General features: G+C 39.2%; 18 non-coding genes across 18 annotated transcripts; all 18 read left to right on the top strand.

The window, feature by feature from the left end:
- Positions 1 to 5,953: 5,953 nt before the first annotated feature.
- On the top strand, positions 5,954 to 6,026 carry Trnaa-cgc (transfer RNA alanine (anticodon CGC)). The gene has a single exon. It is a non-coding gene; the product is annotated as a tRNA-Ala (tRNA).
- Positions 6,027 to 6,094: 68 nt separating this feature from the next.
- Positions 6,095 to 6,167, top strand: Trnas-cga (transfer RNA serine (anticodon CGA)). The gene has a single exon. It is a non-coding gene; the product is annotated as a tRNA-Ser (tRNA).
- A 350-nt stretch (positions 6,168 to 6,517) lies between these two features.
- On the top strand, positions 6,518 to 6,590 carry Trnaa-cgc (transfer RNA alanine (anticodon CGC)). Its single transcript has one exon. It is a non-coding gene; the product is annotated as a tRNA-Ala (tRNA).
- Positions 6,591 to 7,645: 1,055 nt separating this feature from the next.
- Trnaa-cgc (transfer RNA alanine (anticodon CGC)) lies at positions 7,646 to 7,718 on the top strand. The gene has a single exon. It is a non-coding gene; the product is annotated as a tRNA-Ala (tRNA).
- Positions 7,719 to 8,350: 632 nt separating this feature from the next.
- On the top strand, positions 8,351 to 8,423 carry Trnaa-cgc (transfer RNA alanine (anticodon CGC)). The gene has a single exon. It is a non-coding gene; the product is annotated as a tRNA-Ala (tRNA).
- A 1,900-nt stretch (positions 8,424 to 10,323) lies between these two features.
- Positions 10,324 to 10,396, top strand: Trnaa-cgc (transfer RNA alanine (anticodon CGC)). The gene has a single exon. It is a non-coding gene; the product is annotated as a tRNA-Ala (tRNA).
- A 631-nt stretch (positions 10,397 to 11,027) lies between these two features.
- Trnaa-cgc (transfer RNA alanine (anticodon CGC)) lies at positions 11,028 to 11,100 on the top strand. The gene has a single exon. It is a non-coding gene; the product is annotated as a tRNA-Ala (tRNA).
- Positions 11,101 to 11,309: 209 nt separating this feature from the next.
- On the top strand, positions 11,310 to 11,382 carry Trnaa-cgc (transfer RNA alanine (anticodon CGC)). Its single transcript has one exon. It is a non-coding gene; the product is annotated as a tRNA-Ala (tRNA).
- Positions 11,383 to 12,859: 1,477 nt separating this feature from the next.
- Trnaa-cgc (transfer RNA alanine (anticodon CGC)) lies at positions 12,860 to 12,932 on the top strand. Its single transcript has one exon. It is a non-coding gene; the product is annotated as a tRNA-Ala (tRNA).
- A 209-nt stretch (positions 12,933 to 13,141) lies between these two features.
- Positions 13,142 to 13,214, top strand: Trnaa-cgc (transfer RNA alanine (anticodon CGC)). The gene has a single exon. It is a non-coding gene; the product is annotated as a tRNA-Ala (tRNA).
- A 209-nt stretch (positions 13,215 to 13,423) lies between these two features.
- Trnaa-cgc (transfer RNA alanine (anticodon CGC)) lies at positions 13,424 to 13,496 on the top strand. The gene has a single exon. It is a non-coding gene; the product is annotated as a tRNA-Ala (tRNA).
- Positions 13,497 to 13,705: 209 nt separating this feature from the next.
- Trnaa-cgc (transfer RNA alanine (anticodon CGC)) lies at positions 13,706 to 13,778 on the top strand. Its single transcript has one exon. It is a non-coding gene; the product is annotated as a tRNA-Ala (tRNA).
- A 773-nt stretch (positions 13,779 to 14,551) lies between these two features.
- Trnas-cga (transfer RNA serine (anticodon CGA)) lies at positions 14,552 to 14,624 on the top strand. The gene has a single exon. It is a non-coding gene; the product is annotated as a tRNA-Ser (tRNA).
- A 68-nt stretch (positions 14,625 to 14,692) lies between these two features.
- On the top strand, positions 14,693 to 14,765 carry Trnaa-cgc (transfer RNA alanine (anticodon CGC)). The gene has a single exon. It is a non-coding gene; the product is annotated as a tRNA-Ala (tRNA).
- A 68-nt stretch (positions 14,766 to 14,833) lies between these two features.
- Positions 14,834 to 14,906, top strand: Trnaa-cgc (transfer RNA alanine (anticodon CGC)). Its single transcript has one exon. It is a non-coding gene; the product is annotated as a tRNA-Ala (tRNA).
- Positions 14,907 to 15,115: 209 nt separating this feature from the next.
- Trnaa-cgc (transfer RNA alanine (anticodon CGC)) lies at positions 15,116 to 15,188 on the top strand. Its single transcript has one exon. It is a non-coding gene; the product is annotated as a tRNA-Ala (tRNA).
- Positions 15,189 to 15,948: 760 nt separating this feature from the next.
- Trnas-cga (transfer RNA serine (anticodon CGA)) lies at positions 15,949 to 16,021 on the top strand. The gene has a single exon. It is a non-coding gene; the product is annotated as a tRNA-Ser (tRNA).
- Positions 16,022 to 16,089: 68 nt separating this feature from the next.
- On the top strand, positions 16,090 to 16,162 carry Trnaa-cgc (transfer RNA alanine (anticodon CGC)). The gene has a single exon. It is a non-coding gene; the product is annotated as a tRNA-Ala (tRNA).
- Positions 16,163 to 16,358: the final 196 nt, after the last annotated feature.

Raw genomic sequence — 16,358 nt, 5'->3', positions numbered from 1 at the left:
GCTCATTTGAATATAATAAATCAGTCAGAAGAATATGGGGAATTAGCTAAATTAGTAGAGCGCACGCTTCGCATGTGAGAAGTACCGGGATCGATACCCGGATTCTCCACTCTTCGTTTTTCATCGGAAAATTGAATTATTGCTCATGTGAATATAATAAATCAGTCAGAAGAATATGGGGAATAACTAAATTAGTAGAGCGCTCGCTTCGCATGTGAGAAGTACCGGGATCGATACCCGGATTCTCCACTCTTCGTTTTTCATCGGAAAATGGAATTATTGCTCATTTGAATATAATAAATCAGTCAGAAGAATATGGGGAATTAGCTAAATTAGTAGAGCGCTCGCTTCGCATGTGAGAAGTACCGGGATCGATACCCGGATTCTCCACTCTTCGTTTTTCATCGGAAAATTGAATTATTGCTCATTTGAATATAATAAATCAGTCTGAAGAATATGGGGAATTAGCTCAATTGGTAGAGTGCTCGCTTCGCATGTGAGAAGTACCGGGATCGATACCCGGATTCTCCACTCTTCGTTTTTCATCGGAAAATTGAATTATTGCTCATTTGAATATAATATTTCAGTTTGAAGAATATGGGGAATTAGCTCAATTGGTAGAGAGCTCACTTCGCATGTGAAAGGTACCGGTATCGATACCCGGATTCTCCACTCTTCGTTTTTCATCGGAAAATTGAATTATTGCTCATTTGAATATAATAAATCAGTCTGAAGAATATGGGGAATTAGCTCAATTTGTAGAGCGCTCGCTTCGCATGTGAGAAGTACCGGGATCGATACCCGGATTCTCCACTCTTCGTTTTTCATCGGAAAATTGAATTATTGCTCATTTGAATATAATAAATCAGCTTGAAGAATATGTGGAATTAGCTCAAGTTGTAGAGCGCTCGCTTCGCATGTGAGCAGTACCGGGATCGATACCCGGATTCTCCAGTCTTCGTTTTTCATCGGAAAGATGAATTATTGCTCATTTGAATATAATAAATCAGGCAGAAGAATATGGGGAATTAGCTCAATTGGTAGAGCGCTAGCTTCGCGTGTGAGAAGTACCGGTATCGATACCCGGATTCTCCACTCTTCGTTTTTCATCGGAAAATTGAATTATTGCTGATTTGAATATAATAAATCAGTCTGAAGAATATGGGGAATTAGCTCAATTTGTAGAGCGGTCGCTTCGCATGTGAGAAGTTCCGGGATCGATACCCGGATGCTCCACTTTTCGTTTTTAATCGGAAAATTGAATTATTGCTCATTTGAATATAATAATTCAGTCTGAATAATATGGGGAATTAGCTCAATTGGTAGAGCGCTCGATTCGCATGTGAGAAGTACTTGTATCGATACCCGAATTCTTCACTCTTCGTTTTTCATCGGGAAATTGAATTGTTGCTCATTTGAATATAATAAATCAGTCTGAAGAATATGGGGAATAAGCTCGATTGGTAGAGCGCTAGCTTCGCATGTGAGAAGTACCGGGATCGATACCCGGATTCTCCACTCTTCGTTTTTCATCGTAAAATTGAATTATTGCTCATGTGAATATAATAAATCAGTCAGAAGAATATGGGGAATAACTAAATTAGCAGAGCGCTCGCTTCGCATGTGAGAAGTACCGGGATCGATACCCGGATTCTCCACTCTTCGTTTTTCATCGGAAAATTGAATTATTGCTCATTTGAATATAATAAATCAGTCTGAAGAATATGGGGAATTAGCTCAATTGGTAGAGCGCTCGCTTCGCATGTGGGAAGTACCGGTATCGATACCCTGATTCTCCACTCTTCGTTTTTCATCGGAAAATTGAATTATTGCTCATTTGAATATAATAAATCAGTCTGAAGAATATGGAGAATTAGCTCAATTAGTAGAGCGCTCGCTTCGCATGTGAGAAGTACCGGGATCGATACCAGGATTCTCCACTCTTCGTTTTTAATCGGAAAATTGAATTATTGCTCATTTGAATATAATAAATCAGTCTGAAGAATATGGGGAATTAGCTCAATTGGTAGAGCGCTCGATTCGCATGTGAGAAGTACTTGTATCTATACCCGAATTCTTCACTCTTCGTTTTTCATCGGGAAATTGAATTGTTGCTCATTTGAATGTAATAAATCAGTCTGTAGAATATGGGGAATAAGCTCGATTGGTAGAGCGCTCGCTTCGCATGTGAGAAGTACCGGGATCGATACCCGGATTCTCCACTCTTCGTTTTTCATCGGAAAATTGAATTATTGCTCATTTGAATATAATAAATCAGTCAGAAGAATATGGGGAATTAGCTAAATTAGTAGAGCGCACGCTTCGCATGTGAGAAGTACCGGGATCGATACCCGGATTCTCCACTCTTCGTTTTTCATCGGAAAATTGAATTATTGCTCATGTGAATATAATAAATCAGTCAGAAGAATATGGGGAATAACTAAATTAGTAGAGCGCTCGCTTCGCATGTGAGAAGTACCGGGATCGATACCCGGATTCTCCACTCTTCGTTTTTCATCGGAAAATGGAATTATTGCTCATTTGAATATAATAAATCAGTCAGAAGAATATGGGGAATTAGCTAAATTAGTAGAGCGCTCGCTTCGCATGTGAGAAGTACCGGGATCGATACCCGGATTCTCCACTCTTCGTTTTTCATCGGAAAATTGAATTATTGCTCATTTGAATATAATAAATCAGTCTGAAGAATATGGGGAATTAGCTCAATTGGTAGAGTGCTCGCTTCGCATGTGAGAAGTACCGGGATCGATACCCGGATTCTCCACTCTTCGTTTTTCATCGGAAAATTGAATTATTGCTCATTTGAATATAATATTTCAGTTTGAAGAATATGGGGAATTAGCTCAATTGGTAGAGAGCTCACTTCGCATGTGAAAGGTACCGGTATCGATACCCGGATTCTCCACTCTTCGTTTTTCATCGGAAAATTGAATTATTGCTCATTTGAATATAATAAATCAGTCTGAAGAATATGGGGAATTAGCTCAATTTGTAGAGCGCTCGCTTCGCATGTGAGAAGTACCGGGATCGATACCCGGATTCTCCACTCTTCGTTTTTCATCGGAAAATTGAATTATTGCTCATTTGAATATAATAAATCAGCTTGAAGAATATGTGGAATTAGCTCAAGTTGTAGAGCGCTCGCTTCGCATGTGAGCAGTACCGGGATCGATACCCGGATTCTCCAGTCTTCGTTTTTCATCGGAAAGATGAATTATTGCTCATTTGAATATAATAAATCAGGCAGAAGAATATGGGGAATTAGCTCAATTGGTAGAGCGCTAGCTTCGCGTGTGAGAAGTACCGGTATCGATACCCGGATTCTCCACTCTTCGTTTTTCATCGTAAAATTGAATTATTGCTCATGTGAATATAATAAATCAGTCAGAAGAATATGGGGAATAACTAAATTAGCAGAGCGCTCGCTTCGCATGTGAGAAGTACCGGGATCGATACCCGGATTCTCCACTCTTCGTTTTTCATCGGAAAATTGAATTATTGCTCATTTGAATATAATAAATCAGTCTGAAGAATATGGAGAATTAGCTCAATTAGTAGAGTCCTCGCTTCGCATGTGAGAAGTACCGGGATCGATACCAGGATTCTCCTCTCTTCGTTTTTAATCGGAAAATTGAATTATTGCTCATTTGAATATAATAAATCAGTCTGAAGAATATGGAGAATTAGCTCAATTAGTAGAGCGCTCGCTTCGCATGTGAGAAGTACCGGGATCGATACCAGGATTCTCCTCTCTTCGTTTTTAATCGGAAAATTGAATTATTGCTCATTTGAATATAATAAATCAGTCTGAAGAATATGGAGAATTAGCTCAATTAGTAGAGCGCTCGCTTCGCATGTGAGAAGTACCGGGATCGATACCAGGATTCTCCTCTCTTCGTTTTTAATCGGAAAATTGAATTATTGCTCATTTGAATATAATAAATCAGTCTGAAGAATATGGAGAATTAGCTCAATTAGTAGAGCGCTCGCTTCGCATGTGAGAAGTACCGGGATCGATACCAGGATTCTCCTCTCTTCGTTTTTAATCGGAAAATTGAATTATTGCTCATTTGAATATAATAAATCAGTCTGAAGAATATGGGGAATTAGCTCAATTGGTAGAGCGCTCGATTCGCATGTGAGAAGTACTTGTATCGATACCCGAATTCTTCACTCTTCGTTTTTCATCGGGAAATTGAATTGTTGCTCATTTGAATATAATAAATCAGTCTGAAGAATATGGAGAATTAGCTCAATTAGTAGAGCGCTCGCTTCGCATGTGAGAAGTACTTGTATCGATACCCGAATTCTCCACTCTTCGTTTTTCATCGGAAAATTGAATTATTGCTCATTTGAATATAATAAATCAGTCTGAAGAATATGGAGAATTAGCTCAATTAGTAGAGCGCTCGCTTCGCATGTGAGAAGTACCGGGATCGATACCAGGATTCTCCTCTCTTCGTTTTTAATCGGAAAATTGAATTATTGCTCATTTGAATATAATAAATCAGTCTGAAGAATATGGAGAATTAGCTCAATTAGTAGAGCGCTCGCTTCGCATGTGAGAAGTACCGGGATCGATACCAGGATTCTCCACTCTTCGTTTTTCATCGGAAAATTGAATTATTGCTCATTTGAATATAATAAATCAGTCTGAAGAATATGGAGAATTAGCTCAATTAGTAGAGCGCTCGCTTCGCATGTGAGAAGTACCGGGATCGATACCAGGATTCTGCTCTCTTCGTTTTTAATCGGAAAATTGAATTATTGCTCATTTGAATATAATAAATCAGTCTGAAGAATATGGGGAATTAGCTCAATTGGTAGAGCGCTCGATTCGCATGTGAGAAGTACCGGGATCGATACCCGAATTCTTCACTCTTCGTTTTTCATCGGGAAATTGAATTGTTGCTCATTTGAATATAATAAATCAGTCTGTAGAATATGGGGAATAAGCTAAATTGGTAGAGCGCTCGCTTCGCATGTGAGAAGTACCGGGATCGATACCCGGATTCTCCACTCTTCGTTTTTCATCGGAAAATTGAATTATTGCTCATTTGAATATAATAAATCAGTCAGAAGAATATGGGGAATTAGTTAAATTAGTAGAGCGCACGCTTCGCATGTGAGAAGTACCGGGATCGATACCCGGATTCTCCACTCTTCGTTTTTCATCGGAAAATTGAATTATTGCTCATGTGAATATAATAAATCAGTCAGAAGAATATGGGGAATAACTAAATTAGTAGAGCGCTCGCTTCGCATGTGAGAAGTACCGGGATCGATACCCGGATTCTCCACTCTTCGTTTTTCATCGGAAAATGGAATTATTGCTCATTTGAATATAATAAATCAGTCAGAAGAATATGGGGAATTAGCTAAATTAGTAGAGCGCTCGCTTCGCATGTGAGAAGTACCGGGATCGATACCCGGATTCTCCACTCTTCGTTTTTCATCGGAAAATTGAATTATTGCTCATTTGAATATAATAAATCAGTCTGAAGAATATGGGGAATTAGCTCAATTGGTAGAGTGCTCGCTTCGCATGTGAGAAGTACCGGGATCGATACCCGGATTCTCCACTCTTCGTTTTTCATCGGAAAATTGAATTATTGCTCATTTGAATATAATAAATCAGTCAGAAGAATATGGGGAATTAGCTAAATTAGTAGAGCGCACGCTTCGCATGTGAGAAGTATCGGGATCGATACCCGGATTCTCCACTCTTCGTTTTTCATCGGAAAATTGAATTATTGCTCATTTGAATATATTAAATCAGTCTGAAGAATATGGGGAATTAGCTCAATTGGTAGAGCGCTCGCTTCGCATGTGAGAAGTACCGGGATCGATACCCGGATTCACCACTCTTCGTTTTTCATCGGAAAATTGAATTATTGCTCATTGGAATATAATAAATCAGTCTGAAGAATATGGGGAATTAGCTCAATTGGTAGAGCGCTCGCTTCGCATGTGAGAAGTACCGGGATCGATACCCGGATTCTCCACTCTTTGTTTTTAATCGGAATATTGAATTATTGATCATTTCAATATAATAAATCAGTCTGAAGAATATGGGGAATTAGCTCAATTGGTAGAGCGCTCGCTTCGAATGTGAGAAGTACCGGGATCGATACCCGGATTCTCCACTCTTCGTTTTTCATCGGAAAATTGAATTATTGCTCATTTCAATATAATAAATCAGTATGAAGAATATGGGGAATTAGCTCAATTGGTAGAGCGCTCGCTTCGCATGTGAGAATTACCGGGATCGATACCCGGATTCTCCACTCTTCGTTTTTCATCGGAAAATTGAATTATTGCTAATTTGAATATAATAAATCAGTCAGAAGAATATGGGGAATTAGCTAAATTAGTAGAGCGCTCGCTTCGCATGTGAGAAGTACCGGGATCGATACCCGGATTCTCCACTCTTCGTTTTTCATCGGAAAATTGAATTATTGCTCATTTTAATATAATAAATCAGTCTGAAGAATATGGGGAATTAGCTCAATTGGTAGAGCGCTCGCTTCGCATGTGAGAAGTACCGGGATCGATACCCGGATTCTCCACTCTTCATCTTTCATCGGAAAATTGAATTATTGCTAATTTGAATATAATAAATCGGGCAGAAGAATATGGGGAATTAGCTCAATTGGTAGAGCTTTCGCTTCGCATGTGAGAAGTACCGGGATCGATACCCGGATTCTCCACTCTTCGTTTTTCATCGGAAAATTGAATTATTGCTCATTTGAATATAATAAATCAGTCTGAAGAATATGGGGAATTAGCTATATTGGTAGAGCGCTCGCTTCGCCTGTGAGAAGTACTGGGATCGATACCCGGATTCTCCACTCTTCGTTTTTCATCGTAAAATTGAATTATTGCTCATTTGAATATAATATATCAGTCTGAAGAATATGGGGAATTAGCTCAAGTGGTAGAGCGCTCGCTTCGCATGTGAGACGTACCGGGATCGATACCCGGATTCTCCAGTCTTCGTTGTTCATCGGAAAATTGAATTATTGCTCATTTGAATATAATAAATCGGGCAGAAGAATATGGGGAATTAGCTCAATTGGTAGAGCGCTAGCTTCGCATGTGAGAAGTACCGGGATCGATACCCGGATTCTCCACTCTTCGTTTTTCATCGGAAAATTTAATTATTGCTCATTTTAATATAATAAATCAGTCTGAAGAATATGGGGAAATTGCTCAATTGGTAGAGCGCTCGCTTCGCATGTTAGAAGTACCGGGATCGATACCCGGATTCTCCACTCTTCGTTTTTCATCGGAAAATTGAATTATTTCTCATTTGAATATAATAAATCAGTATGAAGAATATGGGGAATTAGCTCAATTGGTAGAGCGCTCGCTTCGCATGTGAGAAGTACCGGTATCGATACCCGGATTCTCCACTCTTCGTTTTTAATCGGAAAATTGAATTATTGCTCATTTTAATATAATAAATCAGTCTGAAGAATATGGGGAATTAGCTCAATTAATAGAGCGCTCGCTTCGCATGTGAGAAGTACCGGGATCGATACCCGGATTCTCCACTCTTCGTTTTTCATCGGAAAATTGAATTATTGCTCATTTGAATATAATAAATCAGTCAGAATAATATGGGGAATTAGCTCAATTGGTAGAGCGCTCGCTTCGCATGTGAGAAGTACCGGGATCGATACCCGGATTCTCCACTCTTCGTTTTTCATCGGAAAATTGAATTATTGCTCATTTGAATATAATAAATCAGTCTGAAGAATATGGGGAATTAGCTCAATTGGTAGAGCGCTCGCTTCGCATGTGAGAAGTACTGGGATCGATACCCGGATTCTCCACTCTTCGTTTTTCATCGGAAAATTGAATTATTGCTCATTTGAATATAATAAATCAGTCTGAAGAATATGGGGAATTAGCTCAATTGGTAGAGCTCTCGCTTTGCATGTGAGAAGTACCGGGATCGATACCCGGATTCTCCACTCTTCGTTTTTCATCGGAAAATTGAATTATTGCTCATTTGAATATAATAAATCAGTCTGAGGAATATAGGGAATTAGCTCAATTCGTAGAGCGCTCGCTTCGCATGTGAGAAGTACCGGGATCGATACCCGGATTCTCCAATTTTCGTTTTTCATCGGAAAATTGAATTATTGCTCATTTGAATATAATAAATCAGTCTGAAGAATATGGGGAATTAGCTCAATTGGTAGAGCGCTCGCTTTACATGAGAGAAGTACCGGGATCGATACCCGGATTCTCAACTTTTCGTTTTTCATCGGAAAATTGAATGATTGCTCATTTTAATATAATAAATCAGTCTGAAGAATATGGGGAATTAGCTCAATTGGTAGAGCGCTCGCTTCGCATGTGAGAAGTACCGGGATCGATACCCGGATTCTCCACTCTTCGTTTTTCATCGGAAAATTGAATTATTGCTCATTTGAATATAATAAATCAGGCAGAAGAATATGGGGAATTAGCTCAATTGGTAGAGCGCTAGCTTCGCGTGTGAGAAGTACCGGTATCGATACCCGGATTCTCCACTCTTCGTTTTTCATCGGAAACTTGAACTATTGCTCATTTGAATATAATAAATCAGTCTGAAGAATATGGGGAATTAGCTCAATTTGTAGAGCGCTCGCTTCGCATGTGAGAAGTACCGGGATCGATACCCGGATTCTCCACTCTTCGTTTTTCATCGTAAAATTGAATTATTGCTCATTTAACTATAATAAATTAGTCTGAAGAATATGGGGAATTAGCTCAATTAGTAGAGCGCTCGCTTCGCATGTGAGAAGAACCGGGATCGATACCCGGATTCTCCACTCTTGGTTTTTCATCGGAAAATTGAATTATTGCTCATTTGAATATAATAAATCAGTCTGAAGAATATTGGAGATTAGCTCAATTGGTAGAGCGCTCGCTTCGCATGTGAGAAGTACCGGGATCGATACCCGGATTCTCCACACTTCGTTTTTCATCGGAACATGGAATTATTGCTCATGTGAATATAATAAATCAGTCAGAAGCATATGGGGAATAACTAAATTAGTAGAGCGCTCGCTTCGCATGTGAGAAGTACCGGGATCGATACCCGGATTCTCCACTCTTCGTTTTTCATCGGAAAATTGAATTATTGCTCATTTGAATATAATAAATCAGTCTGAAGAATATGGGGAATTAGTTCAATTGGTAGAGCGGTCGCTTCGCATGTGAGAAGTACCGGCATCGATACCCGGATTCTCCACTCTTCGTTTTTCATTGGAAAATTGAATTATTGCTCATTTGAATATAATAAATCAGTCAGAAGAATATGGGGAATTAGCTAAATTAGTAGAGCGCTCGCTTCGCATGTGAGAAGTACCGGGATCGATACCCGGATTCTCCACTCTTCGTTCTTCATCGGAAAATTGAATTATTGCTCATTTGAATATAATAAATCAGTCTGAAGAATATGGGGAATTAGCTCAATTGGTAGAGCGCTCGCTTCGCATGTGAGAAGTACCGGGATCGATACCCGGATTCACCACTCTTCGTTTTTCATCGGAAAATTTAATTATTGCTCATTTGAATATAATAAATCAGTCTGAAGAATATGGGGAATTAGCTCAATTGGTAGACCGCTCGCTTCGCATGTGAGAATTACCGGGATCGATACCCGGATTCTCCACTCTTCGTTTTTCATCGTAAAATTGAATTATTGCTCATTTAACTATAATAAATTAGTCTGAAGAATATGGGGAATTAGCTCAATTAGTAGAGCGCTCGCTTCGCATGTGAGAAGAACCGGGATCGATACCCGGATTCTCCACTCTTGGTTTTTCATCGGAAAATTGAATTATTGCTCATTTGAATATAATAAATCAGTCTGAAGAATATTGGGAATTAGCTCAATTGGTAGAGCGCTCGCTTCGCATGTGAGAAGTACCGGGATCGATACCCGGATTCTCCACACTTCGTTTTTCATCGGAACATGGAATTATTGCTCATTTGAATATAATAAATCAGTCTGAAGAATATGGGGAATTAGCTCAATTGGTAGACCGCTCGCTTCGCATGTGAGAATTACCGAGATCGATACCCGGATTCTCCACTCTTCGTATTTCATCGGAAAATTGAATTATTGCTCATTTGAATATAATAAATCAGTCAGAAGAATATGGGGAATTAGCTAAATAAGTAGAGCGCTCGCTTCGCATGTGAGAAGTACCGGGATCGATACCCGGATTTTCCACTCTTCGTTTTTCATCGGAAAATTGAATTATTGCTCATTTGAATATAATAAATCAGTCTGAAGAATATGGGGAATTAGCTCAATTGGTAGAGCGCTCGCTTCGCATGTGAGAAGTACCGGGATCGATACCCGGATTCTCCACTCTTCATTTTTCATCGGAAAATTGAATTATTGCTCATTTGAATATAATAAATCAGTAAGGAGAATATGGGGAATTAGCTCAATTGGTAGAGCGCTCGCTTCGCATGTGAGAATACCGGTATCGATACCCGGATTCTCCACTCTTCGTTTTTCATCGGAAAATTGAATTATTGCTCATTTGAATATAATAAATCAGTCTGAAGAATATGGGGAATTGGCTCAATTTGTAGAGCGCTCGCTTCGCATGTGAGAAGTACCGGTATCGATACCCGAATTCTTCACTCTTCGTTTTTCATCGGAAAATTGAATGATTTCTCATTTTAATATAATAAATCAGTCTGAAGAATATGGGGAATAAGCTCAATTGGTAGAGCGCTCGCTTCGCATGTTAGAAGTACCGGGATCGATACCCGGATTCTCCACTCTTCGTTTTTCATCGGAAAATTGAATTATTGCTCATTTAAATATAATAAATCAGTCAGAAGAATATGGGGAATTAGCTAAATTAGTAGAGCGCCCGCTTCGCATGTGAGAAGTACCGGGATCGATACCCGGATTCTCCACTCTTCGTTTTTAATCGGAAAATGGAATTATTGCTCATATAAATATAATAAATCAGTCAGAAGAATATGGGGAATTAGCTCAATTGGTAGAGCGCTCGCTTCGCATGTGAGAAGTACCGGGATCGATACCCGGATTCTCCACTCTTCGTTTTTCATCGGAAAATTGAATTATTGCTCATTTGAATATAATAAATCAGTCTGAAGAATATGGGGAATTAGCTCAATTGGTAGAGCGCTCGCTTCGCATGTGAGGAGTACCGGGATCGATACCCGGATTCTCCACTCTTCGTTTTTCATCGTAAAATTGAATTGTTGCTAATTTGAATATAATAATTCAGTCTGAAGAATATGGGGAATTAGCTCAATTGGTAGAGCGCTCGCTTCGCATGTGAGAAGTACCGGGATCGATACCCGGATTCTCCACTCTTCGTTTTTCATCGGAAAATGGAATTATTGCTCATTTGAATATAATAAATCAGTCTGAAGAATATGGGGAATTAGCTCAATTGGTAGAGCGCTCGCTTCGCATGTGAGATGTACCGGGATCGATACCCACCTTCTCCACTCTTCGTTCTTCATCGGAAAATTGAATTATTGCTCATTTGAATATAATAAATCAGTCAGAAGAATATGGGGAATTAGCTAAAGTAGTAGAGCGCTCGCTTCGCATGTGAGAAGTACCGGGATCGATACCCGGATTCTCCACTCTACGTTTTTCATCGGAAAATGGAATTATTGCTCATTTGAATATAATAAATCAGTCTGAAGAATATGGGGAATCAGCTCAATTGGTAGAGCGCTCGCTTCGCATGTGAGAAGTACCGGGATCGATACCCACCTTCTCCACTCTTCGTTCTTCATCGGAAAATTGAATTATTGCTCATTTGAATATAATAAATCAGTCAGAAGAATATGGGGAATTAGCTAAAGTTGTAGAGCGCTCGTTTCGCATGTGAGAAGTACCGGGATTGATTCCCGGAGTCTCCACTCTTCGTTTTTCATGGGAAAAGGGAGTTATTGCTCATTTGAATATAATAAATCAGTCTGAAGAATATGGGGAATTAGCTCAATTCGTAGAGCGCTCGCTTCGCATGTGAGAAGTACCGGGATCGATACCCGGATTCTCCACTCTTCGTTTTTCATCGGAAAATTGAAATATTGCTCATTTTAATATAATAGTCAGTCTGAAGAATATGGGGAATTAGCTCTATTGGTAGAGCGCTCGTTTCGCATGTGTGAAGTAACGGTATCAATACCCGGATTCTCCACTCTTCGTTTTTCATCGGAAAATTGAATGATTGCTGATTTCAATATAATAAATAAGTCTGAAGAATATGGGGAATTAGCTCAATTGGTAGAGCCCTCGCTTCGCATGTGAGAAGTACCGGGATCGATACCCGGATTCTCCACTCTTCGTTTTTCATCAGAAAATTTAATTATTGCTCATTTGAATATAATAAATCAGTCTGAAGAATATGGGGAATTAGCTCAATTGGTAGACCGCTCGCTTCGCATGTGAGAAGTACCGGGATCGATACCCGGATTCTCCACTCTTCGTTTTTAATCGGAAAATTGAATTATTGCTCATTTTAATATAATAAATCAGTCTGAAGAATATGGGGAATTAGCTCAATTGGTAGAGTCCTCGGTTCGCATGTGAGAAGTACCGGTATCGATACCCGAATTCTTCACTCTTTGTTTTTCATCGGAAAATTGAATTATTGCTCATTTGAATATAATAAATCAGTCTGAAGAATATGGGGAATTAGCTCGATTGGTAGAGCGCTAGCTTCCCATGTGAGAAGTACCGGGATCGATACCCGGATTCTCCACTCTTTGTTTTTCATCGGAAAATTGAATTATTGCTCATTTTAATATAATAAATCAGTCAGAATAATATGGGGAATTAGCTCAATTGGTAGAGCGCTCGCTTCGCATGTGAGAAGTACCGGGATCGATACCCGGATTCTCCACTCTTCGTTTTTCATCGGAAAATTAAATTGTTGCACATTTGAATATAATAATTAAGTCTGAAGAATATGGGGAATTAGCTCAATTGGTAGAGCGCTCGCTTCGCATGTGAGAAGTACCGGGATCGATACCCGGATTCTCTACTCTACGTTTTTCATCGGAAAATTGAATGATTGCTCATTTGAATATAATAAATCAGTCTGAAGAATATGGGGAATTAGCTCAATTGGTAGAGCGCTCGCTTCGCATGTGAGAAGTACCGGGATCGATACCCGGATTCTCCACTCTTCTTTTTTAATCGGAACATGGAATTATTGCTCATTTTAATATAATAATTCAGTCTGAAGAATATGGGGAATTAGCTCAATTGGTAGAGCGCTCGGTTCGCATTTGAGAAGTACCGGTATCGATACCCGGATTCTCCACTCTTTGTTTTTCATCGGAAAATTGAATTATTGCTCATTTTAATATAATAAATCAGTCAGAAGAATATGGGGAATTAGCTCAATTGGTAGAGCGCTCGCTTCGCATGTGAGAAGTACCGGGATCGATACCCGGATTCTCCACTCTTCGTTTTTCATCGGAAAATTGAATTGTTGCACATTTGAATATAATAATTCAGTCTGAAGAATATGGGGAATTAGCTAAATTAGTAGAGCGCTCGCTTCGCATGTGAGAAGTACCGGGATCGATACCCGGATTCTCCACTCTTCGTTTTTCATCGGAAAATTGAATTATTGCTCATTTGAATATAATAAATCAGTCTGAAGAATATGGGGAATTAGCTCAATTGGTAGAGCGCTCGCTTCGCATGTGAGAAGTACCGGGATCGATACCCGGATTCTCCACTCTTCATCTTTCATCGGAAAATTGAATTATTGCTAATTTGAATATAATAAATCGGGCAGAAGAATATGGGGAATTAGCTCAATTTGTAGAGCTTTTGCTTCGCATGTGAGAAGTACCGGGATCGATACCCGGATTCTCCACTCTTCGTTTTTCATCGGAAAATTGAATTATTGCTCATTTGAATATAATAAATCAGTCTGAAGAATATGGGGAATTAGCTATATTGGTAGAGCGCTCGCTTCGCCTGTGAGAAGTACCGGAATCGATACCCGGATTCTCCACTCTTCGTTTTTCATCGTAAAATTGAATTATTGCTCATTTGAATATAATATATCAGTCTGAAGAATATGGGGAATTAGCTCAAGTGGTAGAGAACTAGCTTCGCATGTGAGAAGTACCGGGATCGATACCCGGATTCTCCACTCTTCGTTTTTCATCGGAAAATTTAATTATTGCTCATTTTAATATAATAAATCAGTCTGAAGAATATGGGGAATTTGCTCAATTGGTAGAGCGCTCGCTTCGCATGTGAGAAGTACCGGGATCGATACCCGGATTCTCCACTCTTCGTTTTTAATCGGAAAATTGAATTATTTCTCATTTGAATATAATAAATCAGTATGAAGAATATGGGGAATTAGTTCAATTGATAGAGCGCTCGCTTCGCATGTGAGAAGTACCGGGATCGATACCCGGATTCTCCACTCTTCGTTTTTCATCGGAAAATTGAATTATTGCTCATTTGAATATAATTAATCAGTCTGAAGAATATGGGGAATTAGCTCAATTGGTAGAGCGCTCGCTTCGAATGTGAGAAGTACCGGGATCGATACCCGGATTCTCCACTCTTCGTTTTTCATCGGAAAATTGAATTATTGCTCATTTGAATATAATAAATCAGTCAGAAGAATATGGGGAATTAGCTCAATTGGTAGAGCGCTCGCTTCGCATGTGAGAAGTACCGGGATCGATACCCGGATTCTCCACTCTTCGTTTTTCATCGGAAAATTGAATTATTGCTCATTTTAATATAATAAATCAGTCAGAAGAATATGGGGAATTAGCTCAATTGGTAGAGCGCTCGCTTCGCATGTGAGAAGTACCGGGATCGATACCCGGATTCTCCACTCTTCGTTTTTCATCGGAAAATTGAATTGTTGCACATTTGAATATAATAATTCAGTCTGAAGAATATGGGGAATTAGCTAAATTAGTAGAGCGCTCGCTTCGCATGTGAGAAGTACCGGGATCGATACCCGGATTCTCCACTCTTCGTTTTTCATCGGAAAATTGAATTATTGCTCATTTGAATATAATAAATCAGTCTGAAGAATATGGGGAATTAGCTCAATTGGTAGAGCGCTCGCTTCGCATGTGAGAAGTACCGGGATCGATACCCGGATTCTCCACTCTTCATCTTTCATCGGAAAATTGAATTATTGCTAATTTGAATATAATAAATCGGGCAGAAGAATATGAGGAATTAGCTCAATTTGTAGAGCTTTTGCTTCGCATGTGAGAAGTACCGGGATCGATACCCGGATTCTCCACTCTTCGTTTTTCATCGGAAAATTGAATTATTGCTCATTTGAATATAATAAATCAGTCTGAAGAATATGGGGAATTAGCTATATTGGTAGAGCGCTCGCTTCGCCTGTGAGAAGTACCGGATTCTCCACTCTTCGTTTTTCATCGTAAAATTGAATTATTGCTCATTTGAATATAATATATCAGTCTGAAGAATATGGGGAATTAGCTCAAGTGGTAGAGAACTAGCTTCGCATGTGAGAAGTACCGGGATCGATACCCGGATTCTCCACTCTTCGTTTTTCATCGGAAAATTTAATTATTGCTCATTTTAATATAATAAATCAGTCTGAAGAATATGGGGAATTTGCTCAATTGGTAGAGCGCTCGCTTCGCATGTGAGAAGTACCGGGATCGATACCCGGATTCTCCACTCTTCGTTTTTAATCGGAAAATTGAATTATTTCTCATTTGAATATAATAAATCAGTATGAAGAATATGGGGAATTAGTTCAATTGATAGAGCGCTCGCTTCGCATGTGAGAAGTACCGGGATCGATACCCGGATTCTCCACTCTTCGTTTTTCATCGGAAAATTGAATTATTGCTCATTTGAATATAATTAATCAGTCTGAAGAATATGGGGAATTAGCTCAATTGGTAGAGCGCTCGCTTCGAATGTGAGAAGTACCGGGATCGATACCCGGATTCTCCACTCTTCGTTTTTCATCGGAAAATTGAATTATTGCTCATTTGAATATAATAAATCAGTCAGAAGAATATGGGGAATTAGCTCAATTGGTAGAGCGCTCGCTTCGCATGTGAGAAGTACCGGGATCGATACCCGGATTCTCCACTCTTCGTTTTTCATCGGAAAATTGAATTATTGCTCATTTGAATATAATAAATCAGTCTGAAGAATATGGGGAATTAGCTCAATTGGTAGAGCGCTCGCTTCGCATGTGAGAAGTACTGGGATCGATACCCGGATTCTCCACTCTTCGTTTTTCATCGGAAAATTGAATTATTGCTCATTTGAATATAATAAATCA

The sequence above is a fragment of the Euprymna scolopes genome, chromosome 39 (assembly GCF_053919585.1).
Source record: "Euprymna scolopes isolate OS-2025 chromosome 39, ASM5391958v1, whole genome shotgun sequence".
Lineage (NCBI taxonomy): Eukaryota > Metazoa > Mollusca > Cephalopoda > Sepiida > Sepiolidae > Euprymna > Euprymna scolopes.
The sequence above is the reverse complement of the archived record's forward strand: the minus strand, read 5'-3'. Positions and strand labels throughout refer to the sequence as shown.